At 41.7% G+C, this 13938-nt stretch overlaps 1 protein-coding gene across 3 annotated transcripts in view; it reads right to left on the bottom strand.

The window, feature by feature from the left end:
* Window positions 1–13938, bottom strand: part of LOC147303784 (adhesion G protein-coupled receptor B1-like) — a 47286-nt gene that overhangs the window by 19769 nt on the left and 13579 nt on the right. For 2 of the 3 annotated variants that reach the window (XM_086280225.1, XM_086280227.1), the window contains exon 1: window positions 2449–2932. The exons of the other annotated variant lie outside the window; for it this stretch is intronic. The gene's annotated coding sequence lies outside the window, so the exon portion shown is untranslated. Of the gene's footprint in view, window positions 1–2448; window positions 2933–13938 lie in introns of those variants that run through there. 3 annotated transcript variants of the gene reach the window in all.

The raw sequence follows: 13938 nt of genomic DNA, 5'->3' as shown, positions 1-13938 counted from the left end.
TTTATTTTGTCTTACTAATCCTGCAGGCATACTTTGTACAGAACTTGCTTTATCTTGTAGAGACTCCAACCTTTGCCACTATATGACTAATCCTGCCTGGAGAAGCAGTGCACAGTCACTACAAAGTCTGTGTAGTCGACTGGACTCACAGAAGAAATGGCCAAGATGCTCCCTGAGCTCAGACGGGAGGACAAAACACTGTTGCTCAGCAACACCTTTTAGGGTTATTCTTTTTCATGTTCAGCTAAACATGTTATTTCAGTAAAAGCCTGTATTGGCTACATGTTGCCATAGGGTTAATCATAAAGGTGGGGCAGCGACACAGCCACACAATTGATGCCTATAGTGGCAGTCACTTTGAGAGGCACCTGCACTTTTCAGGCAGAGAACTCATAATTACTTTCCTCACATCTCATTTCACCTCTCTCCATCCATCCCTGCCTCTCGCTAACCCTCCCTCTCCTCTTTTTGAGCAGCGCAGCAAAGACCTCTGCTTTGTGTAGGTGGGTGTCTCCCACCCGCCTCCCAACAACCGGAAGCTCCATGAATGGGCATCGGATGAGACACAGAGTGAAAAGAAAGGTCCAGCTGTCTTTGAAAAAGTCTGTGTTGCTCTCTTTCAACACCCCCCCCTCCCTGCTCACCCTCCCCATCCACCCCACACCCAGTCTTTCTGCCCCTTTCGTCTTGCTTTTTCCATTTGCTGTCGTCAACAAAATTTTTGCATAGCGGGCAGCCTAAAAAGCAGGCAGATTGTCGTTATGGAGACGGGGTTATTTTTTGCAGATCAGTGTGAAACACATAAAAAGTGCAAAATAACAATCCGCAGCATGCTGTCTGCTTTTGCTGGCATACACAGTTCCTCTATGGCACATACAGCAAGCTTTGCATTACTCGTGTCAGGTGCAAAGAAACAATTATACTTATTAATGCAAAAAGCAAAAAAGCATCCATTTGATGAAATGTTACATTTGCACAGGCTGTTAAGAAACACCTGCAGATGTTTAAGACATCTGCATGAGTCTTGGCCAGGTCTCTCTTGTAAAAGAGAGTTTTGATCTTAATGAGACTTTTACCTGAATAAATAAAGAACTATATTACTGTGTAAATCAGAAAGTTATGATAATTTCCATGGGTTGTAGTAAGCACTGAGTTCTGATTTGGTTAAGATGTGATAAAGAGGATAGTGTTGAAATTAGTCAGAATACTATCTCCCAGAAGAGATATTTAATATTAAAATCCATTAAGACAAACCAATTACTTTTAATCTGATGTAACACTTTGAAATCAGATACGTTTAGTTATCTAGATTTGTATCAACTGAAATGTGAAACTTAAGCTTTTCTGTCTGAATGCTGTTTGAGATGGAATCTGTCTCCTTCTTCACTGGTAGATTTGTGTGTATGTATGTTTGAGTGCAGTAGAGGAAGGATAACAAACAAATAATCAGTATTTCTCGACCTCTGTCTTTTCTTTGCAAGCTGCTCTCTTTTGCTGAACCGAACTCAAGAAAAGCAATTTCTGAAGCCATTACTGATTGTGCTTCATCCACAAATTGCTCGCTTTTTTGTTTGCTGCACCCATTGCAAGTAGTTGCACACGTGTGCAGGAAACTAGACCACTGGAGATGGCTTTGCTACAGTAAAAATATCAAACAGCGAAACTCAACCGATTGCTCACATGGACTCTAGGCACCTGGAGGCACAGTTTGCAGAGTGCATGTGTGTTAAATAAACTCAGTCTGTAGGCTTTTTTCAGGGATGCAGACATTTCTTTTTGCTGTGCAAAGTCTCTGTCTTAGTTATCGTTGAAATCCTGCTACATGGAGTAGTCAGACGATGTAAGCTGTTGAGGGCATCACTTAAAAAGCATCTGCAATAGTTAAATGTTCTGCTTTATACAGTTCAAAAGATTCTAACATCTTTCACAGCCACACCCAAATCTTCCATGTAGTCTAAAAGATACAGCTATACCAGAAACTTCTGTCAAACAACCTGTTGCCAAAATCAGAGCGGCATGACATGGTACTATCGCTACCCTTCCAGGATTGTTGAGCTAGAACTTTCTAACAGTTCAGAGCAGCTGTGCGGATCAGCTGTAGGGGCTGTTAAAGGAACAAACATGGGTTACACACAAGAGCTGAATAACTACAAAGAACAACAACAGAACGATTCGGCAGAAACGCTTTGCACGAACAGAGCAGATCAGATCACTGACAGGCGAGAGTTTCAGCACCACAGACAGCGACTTACAAGTGACAACAAACTCCGCTGCCGGAGGACAACACTCATACACAATCACTTTGTAACTTTCAGTGTTCAGTGTCTTAACAGCATGTTAAGTTATGAAACACAGAAAAAACAAGCCCGCACTCACATAAGGCACGTTTAAGAGATGAAGCAACGAAAGAACGAAAAAAAACAAAAAACACTTGTGCTCTTTTCTTACCTTGAAAACGTTTTCTTTGAAGTCTGGTCAGTGGCTCTCTAACCGATCGCCCAGGTATCTGGAATCTGGACACGGATAGCAGCTGCTGAGGATATCTCAAAGTCTGACCCGACTCAAAGTCTTGAGATCTGCGCTCTGGCCAAAACTTTCGCAGTGTTTGACGCCGCGAAAAGGATGCGCCAGGTCCAGCCCGACCCAGGAGGGTCGATCCCAAGTTTCAGTGCAGTCCAATCTCACAAGCAAAGAAATATAAAGCGACTCTAACCAAACTCCAAAGAGTTTACTACCAACTTTGTTTAGTTGCTATATCCAGAGAAACTGGTGTATAGCGGAGTGACAAATTGGTTGTATCGGAGCTCCAGCAGACAGTCCGCAGAACCAAACGCCGTGGTCTCGCTTGTCTTTTCGCTCTAAGCTCCAGGATAAATGTTGGTACTTCTACTCCCGGCTTCGGAGTCTTCTTGCTTGTGGTCTTTGCACTGCAAGTGGGTCCAGTCTGAGTGTAGCTTGTGGCCTGCTCTTGGTTGTATATATCCAACCCCGCCCCCCCTGCTTCAAGTTGGAGTTTGTGCGTGGATGGAGTACTGAAGTGAATGAGACAGCACCAAGACGGGGGGAGTGTGCGGGGGAGACGTGTTTGTGTGCGTGCGCGCGTGCGTGCCAAAGTGTGAGAGTGACTATGTCAGCGCACGGAGGAGGGAGGGAGCCTGAAGAGAGGGGAGGGATTTGTGCAGGGAGACAGAGACAAACGATTATGAACACCAAACTACGCAGATATCAACGCAGAGCCAAAGGTACCGGAAAGAGGATCAACGAAATAGGTGTGCAGCCACGGGGACGACATAAAGAGATGAATTGTCCTCACATAAACACGAACGCAACACAAGACTTTGTGTGCGCGAACGCTGGACATTGAAAGATACGTTTTTGAAAAACGTGGCTTTACAATAATAAATATTATATTAATTATATTATGACATTTAATATCATATAGCGAACATGATTATGTTTTTTAATGTCAGACACATTTGATTTGTGGCGGAAACTCATCGAGGGACGATCCCCTACTTTAGATAAGGGAAAAGTAAAAGTTGTTAAACGGTCATGTGGGGGTATTTTGCAAGCTCACACGTGCATCGAACATGATGTATGCAAACGGCGGTATCTCCTCGACCAATTAAAAGTCGAGGTGTGGTGCAGACGGTGTGGTAATGCAGGAGGAAATACGGGCGCGCACATTCTTTCCGTCTGTCTGTCTCGCTAAAACACACACACACACACACACACACACACACACACACACACACACACACACACACACACACACACACACACACACACACAGGACTAGGCGCCCCCCCCCTCGCATCCCTCCCTCTCTCTCTCACTCTCGCTCTCTCTGGGGATGTGGGTGGATCTGGGTAGTTCTCGAAGTGTGAAAGGGATAACCTAATGTGGGTGTCTGCCTGTTGGTGTAATGTTGGCTTGATTCCTCTCCTAGCAGAACTACATGACAGAAAAAAAGAGATCGGAATAAATAAATGACTGCCCAAACAGCATGATTCAGGAAGTGTAAAGCAGAGGAGCTACAACAACTGATCATCAGTCATTGTCCTTTTTTGTATTTTTTAAATTCTGTCCCGCAGTTTCATCGCGGTTAGTGGGAGGGAGGAGTCATGCTGAGTTGTGTTGTGATGGCATGGGAATCTTCTTTAAGTGCGGAGTCACCACAGACTTACAAAGTAGTACATTTAAAGGGGTGTGTGTGTGGCGCATATTCAAGTCAGGAAGGGACCAACTTGACCCCGTAGTTTTGTGGTTAAGGTGACCTTCAGAGCTGAATGTGTTTTTTTGTATGAGTAATCTGGAAATATGGTCTGTTTTGCACATTTTCAGAATGCAATTAAAAGGCCAGACATGGCACCTCTATCAAGATGCAACTACATACTGGATTCCGAATGAGACTAAAAATGACTAGAGTGATCATAAACAGTGTAAAAAAAACGAACCCCCCCCCCCCCAGACAACACGTTTTTTTAAAATAACCTTTATAACTCTTCGCATAACTGGGACAAAGTTGGATTTTGTCACTGTTTGAATCACTTAAGCTTTATTTTTCCGTTTTTTTAATTTTTTGTGGAGAAAATTTTAAATTTTAAATAATCATTTGCAGATTATTCACCACTCACAAATACCTAACATTCTCTGTTTTCAGCTTTTATTATGAATAATTTTAATAACTGTTCCATGTAAGTAAACTAAATGTATGGATTTTAGAGCATAAAATAAAATTGAAGGCGTCTAACAACAATAAATAAAACCCGAGCTGACTTTAATTGGCTCGTAAACTACTTTTGCTCTTTGTGTAGTGTCACACATTTAATTGTAAGGGCTTTGAAACTCTACATTTGAAGGCAGCGTCTTTTCTTTTCACGGAAACTGTCTGAACTGTCTCTTTTGCGTGTGTAGGACGTCTTGCCAAATACCTTCAGCGACTTACACTTAATGACATTTCACAGAGTTACGAGAACAGCTGTAGCAAAATTGTATTTGTTTTTTGGACTGAAGTCAGCACACAGGCTTGTGACGCTGGCGTTATGAGTAGGAACAACAGCGTTTGTATTTCTTTACACATGGGTGACACAAACTGTCACTGCAAAACAACATCCTGTGCATCATATTACGAGCCATGTTCGACATTTATAAAGCCACTTGTTACACAACACAAGTCGGGCTCCCTTTTACTGTACATTATCCATTATCATCATATCATACTGTCTACAGTAATGGCAGTTCTTTGAGTTCACTGTAACCCTGCCATTAACCTGCATTTAGTCATAAAGCTACATGTTGTCTGCTCTCCTGTTGCTGTGGATGCTGTATCCCATAGCAAGCATCCTCTATGCATACATTGTCCCATAACTTTTCACCCCTTCAGTAATACATTTATGTCACGTTTATTCGGATAGATTATACTTTCTTTTCTTCTGCTGTCTGAGCAGAGTGCTTTTGAGTGGAAATACCAAATATACGTCCAGCTGTGTGATCAAATGAGCCATTAGACGTCCCAGCATGTGAGAAGCTGGGGACAAGTTTGACCCATTGTTCAACAACTACCCTCCCTCATTAAGCTCGCCTACTGGGGATGGCAGACTTAAAGGGCCAGGAGAGTTTGTGAATTTTGATGATGAGTGGATGCTGGTTGTGACTAAAAAGGTAAACAGTGGTAGGAATTCTGATTGGAAGACTCCAGACAGTCTGGGCAAATAAATGTAGAGCATGTTTGTTCACTGTCTACTGCTTACCAGACCTTTCCTCACCTCCAGCTACTAAAGTAGAGCTGCTCAGAGGCCATAACAGCAACTGTGCAAATGAGTGCATGCCTGCAGCGAATGTGAGAGTAATTAACAAGCATGCACCATGGCTAATAAACAGCGATCTAGCTCAAAACAACTCAAAACCCAAACCGCTCCATTTAGTTATTTGAACCTGTGAATGCTTTCTGCTTTGCCGGTGCTCATTTGCGAGGGAGGCGTGGGCTGCTGCAGGCACAGTTATATAAACAAATGCCCATATATGCCATTGTAACAGAGAGAAAAAAGTTTTGAGGAAACACCAGTGCACCTTTCTACCTTTCGCCTCCGCATTCTGTTCCACATGAGCCAGGACAGCCCTCTTACTACACAAGTATTTCGGAGGCGAGAGGACCGCATGGGCCCAGAAAAAGCATCACGCCCAAACGGAGGCAAATCCCCACATGCAGGTGACTCACAGGATGTAGTTTTCTCAAGGAACCAGGTGATTTAAAAAAAAATTGGTGGTTTGATTGTACTTTAAGACCTAAAACAGGTACATTTACAACTCTTTCAAAGATCACAGCAGTGTCAGAAAGGTATTTATTTCTACCCAATTTCAGCCATTTCAGCTTTGCACCTGTGTTGACTAAGCCCAGCTTTAGTTACACCAAAATGACTGAGGTCATTTCTCATGCTCAGCTCCTGGTTTGCCTTCATGGACCAGCAGCTATGAAGGTGTCTGGACTCTAGATGGTGCTGTCTTTAGATGAAGCTGCAGCATGTTGTGCTGGCCTCCTGTTCATGTCGAAACCAGGAGAACACAGAGCTGGGCTTCTGCATTGGCAACGCTCAAATTATATAAACAAATACTAAAAAATTTGTAAATATGGAAATAAAGGAAAGATTTTGAAAACCGGTTACTACTTGAGATTCATGTACATTACATGCACTGCAAAAATTTGGATGAAACTGGAGAGACAGACATTAAAGAGGCTTTTTGTCCCTGTTACTCTTTGGCAGCTGAAGTCTCAGTGCTTACATTGATCGTTCAGTCTGAAATGTGCTCAGCTGCAGTCTGCTTGAAAGAAGAACATCTCATGCATCTTACAGGTACTTGCATAACAAGACAGCTGTGCCTGTGTGCAGAAGCTTTTTGCCACGTACAATTAGCGTATTTGCTGAGACTCTAACTAAATAAGATGCTGCACAAATGATCTGCTTCATGCTGCACACTTGCTGTAGCTTTAATACTCCTGACAGCTTGAAAGAAAGGCAATGAACAACACAAAACAGGAGATACAAATGTTTTTATTTACTTTTCCTTTTTCACAGTGGAGAGCAAAAGTAGGACACAGACACAGTAGAGGGTGAAAAAAGGATACGGTGGATTGGTCCTCGTCCAAAACCAATTACCATGACCTGGGCTTGCAAATCACCCCTCACAAAGCAGACAGCACACCACTCTGTTAAAGAGGTCTACATCCTGTGGACGCTACAACACAGATGAACTACTCCACAACTTTTCTCAACTCACCTGATTCACCTGGAAAAGTTGTGGAAAGAGTGCATTTACAGAACAGAACAAAACACAACAAAAAGCCCACAATGCTTAGTGCCTGAGAGTAAACAGTTCAGCAAATGCTGTAGTTCCTATTGTAAAAGAAAAAGAAAATAAAACACAACTATAGCACAAACAAATCCAAAACTATATGTACAGATGTAGCTGGTAATCTGCTATATGATACAGATAAATAACTCACAGAACACTTTCCTAACCAGGGTGTTTAATCTTAATCTGGAGGTTTCATAAATAAATATTTTCATATTTTCATCCGGTAAAATAAAGTGGATCCCATTAATCTGGCACATGTGTAAACTAACTTTTAAATTGATTTTGTGTATGTTTTGGCCTTTATTCTGATCAGAATGGTAGAGTAAAGAGAGAGCGCAAAGGGAAATAGCCCATGGCAGACCTGAACTGAGACCCCTGGAGAAGCCTTTTTAGCACATGTGCAGGCCGCCTGTTTGACCCGGTGAACCGTACTGGCACCCGGTGTGAATTCACTTTTAAAAGTCAGCCAGATATGCAGTTCTTAGTTTTTTCTTTTTGCGTATGTGTGGTTTTGGCCAAGTAACTTGAAACAAAAGGCAAAAACAGAAATCCTGGTGGGTGTCTGCTGGCATGAGCAAGGCAGGCCTCCAACAGCTATGCTTGGCGTGGATTTGAAATTCTGATAAAGTAGCTTTAATGATATTTCCGATGCTCTACTTGCTCTTCAAATCACTGGAAGATGTCTTTTATTTTCAAATCTTGGTTAAAACACATACATGTATAAAACATAAAAATGAGCAGTTCTGCTGTAAAAAAACACGTCTTTACACTTGCAGTGTGGCATAATTTCCCTCTAAATGACCACCTACTTGCCTACTTGCTCATCATTGTTTATCTACTGCCACTTCATGTGTACTGATAGTTAAAGTAATGGTTTCAATTACTCGTTATTAGTGGGAGTACTGATAAGAGCTTCCCTGGAAGTGAAAGAAAACAAAAGGTGAGGAAAACTCACTTCTCAATTCAAGAATTTGGCTTACATCTACAAATAAAAGAGATCGTACTTGATATAATACGTGGGAATTTGCATTTAAACATGAAAATTGAATTTTTTTTTTTTTCACACGATGACCTACTTTCAGTGACAAAAGGAGACCCCTTTCCCTTTACAACTAAACCTGAGAAAAAGTGAGAAAAGAATATCTTCAAAGGTGTCTTTCATGCCACACTTTCACTCTTATCGCCATGTGCCTGTCACGGTCTGCGGAGGCAGACCGTGCGGAAAGGTGTGTGGTGGACCCAGGTGCGAACACAAACGAGGATGCAGGAGTGGATTCCAACAAAACGAGCCTTTTATTATGGCTGATGAAAAGAACAAAAACAGAATGAGGGCAGCATACGTGTAGTACTCAACAGAAAACCTAAACTGGACAAAACTAAGGAAAGACTATGGCTGGAGGTACAGAACACAGGAGGTGGTAACACAGACGACGCGAGACAGACTGTATGAAACACAGAGACTAAATACACATGAGGGATGATCAGGGGAAGTGGCCACCAGAGGTGTGGACTCGAGTCACATGACTTGGACTCGAGTCAGACTCGAGTCATTAATTTTATGACTTTAGACTTGACTTGAAAAAATGTTCTAAGACTTGTGACTTGACTTGGACTTTTACACCAATGACCTGGGACTTGAATTGGACTTGAACCGGTTTACTTGAAAAGACTTGATATTTTACCCCAAATATAAAATTTAACATGCATATTATATAGAGATTGAAAATGTGACGTCATTCACGGGTAGAACCGCAAAGGATTCTGGGAACTCGTGGCAAGCGGTACTAGCGCACACAGGCTTTCAATTAAAATCAGTTATACAGCGATAAAAAGAAACACAAAAATGTCAAGAAGCTGTTGTATTATTAACTGCAATAGCCGGTCGCATGACAGCCACGGGAAGCCGACGGGTAAAGAGATCGGTTGTTATCGGATTACGTCGTTGAAGAGAAATTGTTCATGTTTCCGAAGTAACAAAGACGCGACGGATGGCCTGGATTGCAGCCATTCAAAGATCAAATATAACGTCCCAGAACACTCCAGCTCACAGGTTAGTCTGCTCCAAGCATTTACACGAAGGTCAGTGTCTTTTAGTACTTAATACGTCATTTTCATAACATAATTGGTGATATAGGTTACAAGCAAGAACAGAAATTGTCGCGCTATGCTCCTTTGTTTATTGTGCATAAATAGTGAATTGTCCTGACACAATATTGCGTTTCGCTTCTGTTATTATGGTACATTGACAAAAACATATACTTTTATTCACAGGATAAAACAGTTGTTTTGTATCACTAATTGCCCAGTACGATTACAGCATACAATATTGTTGTCACTGCTACATTTCTGTGATGGGTACCAGAAATTATTTCCACTACTAATTAATTACCGTTGAGCTCAAGGGTCCTATTAATAAACGGTTAAGGAATGTGTATTTATGACGACAATTTGTGAGACTGGTAAACTTATGATACGTACGATGGTCTTTCGTTCTACACGGTGCATTTCAAGGTCCTGCACCCATCCGTCGGTAAACTGTACCTGGGCTTGTTGCAGTGACCTGAAGTTACTAAACTTCATGAGTGTATGCACTCACTCCAAGAAGCGTATGATTATAAATATGCATATAAATATGCTAAGATGAGATAGCTGACTTCATCTAACTAGCAAATGTTTTCCAGGCTACGTTGGTGATTCAGTTTTTTTTAATATGTATGATATTTTTGTCATGCGATTTTAAAGCTGGTCCTACAACCGCATCCAAGAATAACATGCAGCTTATCTCAGAACTGTCGGTGAAAATTATTCTTGGAGCTAGGTTTAATTGAGCTGCATTTTAAAGAGGTGCAATTTCACAATTTGTGTATATTTTCTAAGTTCACTATTTTGTCATGTGTTGAGAAAAACACAGATTTAAAAATTACATGGTCTAATATTTACATTTAGCATAACTGCAACATTATTTTTTCGTTGTTTTTTTTTTAAAGACTCGAAAGGACTTGAAATTCAAAGTTTCAGACTTGTGACTTGACTCGGACTTTTACACCAGTGACTTGAGACTCGACTCTGACTTGCCTGACATTACTTGAGACTTGACTTGAGACTTGAGGATAAAGACTTGAGACTTACTTGAGACTTGCAAAACAATGACTTGGTCCCACCTCTGGTGGCCACACATGGGAACACAGCTGACACACATGAACTTAACGACAGGACAGAAGGAGTGAAACTGAATACACTGACCGTGAATACAGACTTTCAAAGTAAAACAGGAAACATGGAGATTAGACAAGACACATGAACCGGGGAGACGTAGTACAGGGGAGATGACATAACCGACAGCATGGACTTGACAATATAAGACACGCAGACATAAACACACGAAGGGCAAGGGAGACTTAATACACGGGTAATATGTACAAATGGCTGGACTGCCTTAGTGACCCTAAACAAAGAATAAACATCAAAATAGGCTAAAACACAAAACACTGGGTCGCACGACCCAGGACCATGACAGTGCCAGTCAGACTTTTGCTGCTCATCGTTTTTCTCGCCTTTTTCTTTGTCTTCATCCTTCAAACACTGATTGACAAGACAGCAACAACTGCCGCTGTCAGTCGGTGGACACATCCGTACTTTTTCTACCACTTATCCAATTTAGGATTGCAGGGGGTGCTGGAGCCTATCTCAGCAATCACAGGGCAAGAGGTGGGGTGCACCCCTGACAGGTCCCCATAGTGAGTGGACACGTGTCAAAGCTAATCTTGTGTTTGGTGGCAGGATGTTAACCTCACATCCCTTTCTCTAAAGCGCATCACAAACTCACTGAACCTCTATAAAACATAGCCATAAAAGGTCAAAAGCTGCTACACTCACACACAAACCATAACTCACCTTTAGACCAGGGAAAAAACTGTACGATGTACCAGGACATACTGTACCGCACGGACAATAAGTGGCAGCATGAAAACAAACACGAGCTGGCTGTTGTTGTTTGGGTGATCTACCTTATATAACATCATATTATTGATATTTTGATTTGGTTAGCCCCCCCACTGGTAGCTCTGTAGTCGTAAGAGCATAATCTCATTAGATATTGCACTACACACACACACACACACACACACACACACACACACACACACACACACACACACACACACACAGATGTCATAGAGGATGATTGAAGTTCAGGAAAGATTATGTACTAGAAAACTAAATACGCACTGTTTATTTAACCAAGACAACAATCTCCCCCCAACTTTAACCAAATAAACTAATTAAAGTTTCCACACAATTTCAGTAACATATCCTGGATGGCAGCATGGTAGATAAATACTTTTTTAAGAGACAAGGTTGAGAAGAAGGAAGATTATGAAGGAACGTTTTAAAGGTCTCAAGGTACTTACAGTTCACACTCAACTACACTAAGATGGTCTCACTCTTCACAATCAATATCCCTCAGGGCTCATCAACTGGTCATTAACTCCCCCATTGTGTCCACTTCCCGTTTTTCACTGCAACGGCTGAGTGTACTGGGTGGCAGTAGAATCGTTTTAGACATCAATTTGGAGGCAGAGAATAAAAAATTGACTTGAGACAGAAAATTGATTCCCCTCCCTTAACATTTAGCGCATGCTGAATTGAACCCCCTAGATTTTTCTCAAGAACAGAAGCAAAATCACCCTGCCTGTCCACGTGTCAAACTGAGGTGGACAGGCAGGGCGTGCACCCAAGAGAACTGTGCGTTTGTGTCGGATCATACCAACAAAATGAATGATATGCATGGAACATAATGTTCATTTTGATCCAGTGGAAGCTTTCCCGTTGTTCATGACTTTCTCAGCGACAACAATTACAGTGAGCTAACAGCACGCACCGAACTGTTCTTTGTCATCGTCACGTCTGTGAAAGAGCAAGATTCATTATGCACTGATAGGGCAGGTGGTGTGAATTTAATAAACACCAGGGAGAGAGCGCGAAAGAGATGTAGGCATGCAGGAGAATGACTCACAGGAGTTTCGTTACACTGAGTGCCAGAGGAAGGCCTCTTCACAACAGGTCCCCTCAGAGGAAACAGATTTGGCCACAGGAAAGACATACATGGTGTTACCTGTGGATGAGTAGTGCGGTGAATCCCAAACAAGTAGAGAGAGGATGAAAAACCTGGATAATACAAAAGCCAGGCTGGCCTTGAGGGTCTGACTCATTTCTTGCTTAGCTGCTGAAAAGAGTGACATAAATGTAGAGGAATCAAAGCGACACTGACATAACATTTTTCATTTACCTTGTAAATCTGTAACTAACCACATCAGAAAAAGTCAAGAATGTACAGAAACTAAAGAAACTGTAAGTAGCTTTAAAGGGACGGTTTAAGGACAGATGCAACCTTGCTATCCTATGACGACTAATATGAGAAGCTCATGCCGATCCATTAAATATAAGACGACAGTCATCGGACAGTTTGCTGAGCTTTGCATGAAGAGACAGACTCATATGGCATATACTCATCAGCCACTATTAGGTACACGTGTCTTAATTCTTTGTGGCATAAACTCAACAGGTTCAGGTCACATGAGTGCAGTGAACTCCCTGAAACACGTTTGACATGATTTGAGCTTTGTGACTTGGTACGTGTTCCTTCTGGAAGCAGCCATCAGGTCATAACGGGATGGACACGGTCAACAACAATACTCATGCAGGCTGTGGTCTATAAATGATGCTCGATTGGTACTAAAGGGCTCAAAGTGTGCCAAGAAAATATTCCCCACACCATTACACCACCAGCACCACCAGCCTGAACATCGACGTAAGACAGAAGGGACCCATGCTTTCATGTTGTTTACACCAAATTCTGACCCTCATTAGACCAGGCAACATTTTCACAATCTTCCACTTTTGGTGAGCCTGTGCAAATTACAGTCTCAGTGTCCTCTTTGTAAATGAAAGAAGTGTTACAGCGTGTGGTCTTCTGCTGCTGTAGCCAATTTGATTTAAGCTTCATGTTGTGTGTTCAGAGATGCTTTTCTGCATACTGTAGTTGTCCACTGTTGCCATCCTGTGAGGCTGAATTAAATTAAAATGAATTCTATTTATAAAGCACCAAATCAGGACACTATAAAGCACCTTGAGGAGACTGTTGTTTCCTAATCCCATGTAACTGAAATGAAATTAATTCAGCTGACTTGAAAAGTCTAATCATTTTCCTCTGACCTCTGGTATCAACAGAATATTTTTATCCAGAGAACTGCCGCTCACTTTTTTAGATCATTCTCTGTAAACCCCAGAGATGGTCGTGTGGGAAAATCCCAGCAGATCAGCATTTTCTGAAATACTCAGACCAGCCTGTCTGGCATCAACAACCATGCCATGTTCAAAGTCACTAAAATCGCCTTTGAACTTCAGCAAATTTGACTCAATGCCTAAGTGCATTGAGTTGCTGCCATGTAATTGGTTGACTAGACTTTCACAATAACAAGCATTAATTAAGTGACTGGTCAGTGTAATGTTTACATGATTTAAAATGAGTATGATCCTTTTACATGACACACATTTATGCCTCTGTGAAACATATTTTGAGAA

This window comes from Aulonocara sp. 'chitande type north' Nkhata Bay, linkage group LG22 (assembly GCF_057382095.1).
Source record: "Aulonocara sp. 'chitande type north' Nkhata Bay isolate Kocher_YH1m ecotype deep benthic linkage group LG22, A_spYH_male_GT1.1, whole genome shotgun sequence".
Classification (NCBI taxonomy): Eukaryota; Metazoa; Chordata; class Actinopteri; order Cichliformes; family Cichlidae; genus Aulonocara; species Aulonocara sp. 'chitande type north' Nkhata Bay.
The sequence above is the reverse complement of the archived record's forward strand: the minus strand, read 5'-3'. Positions and strand labels throughout refer to the sequence as shown.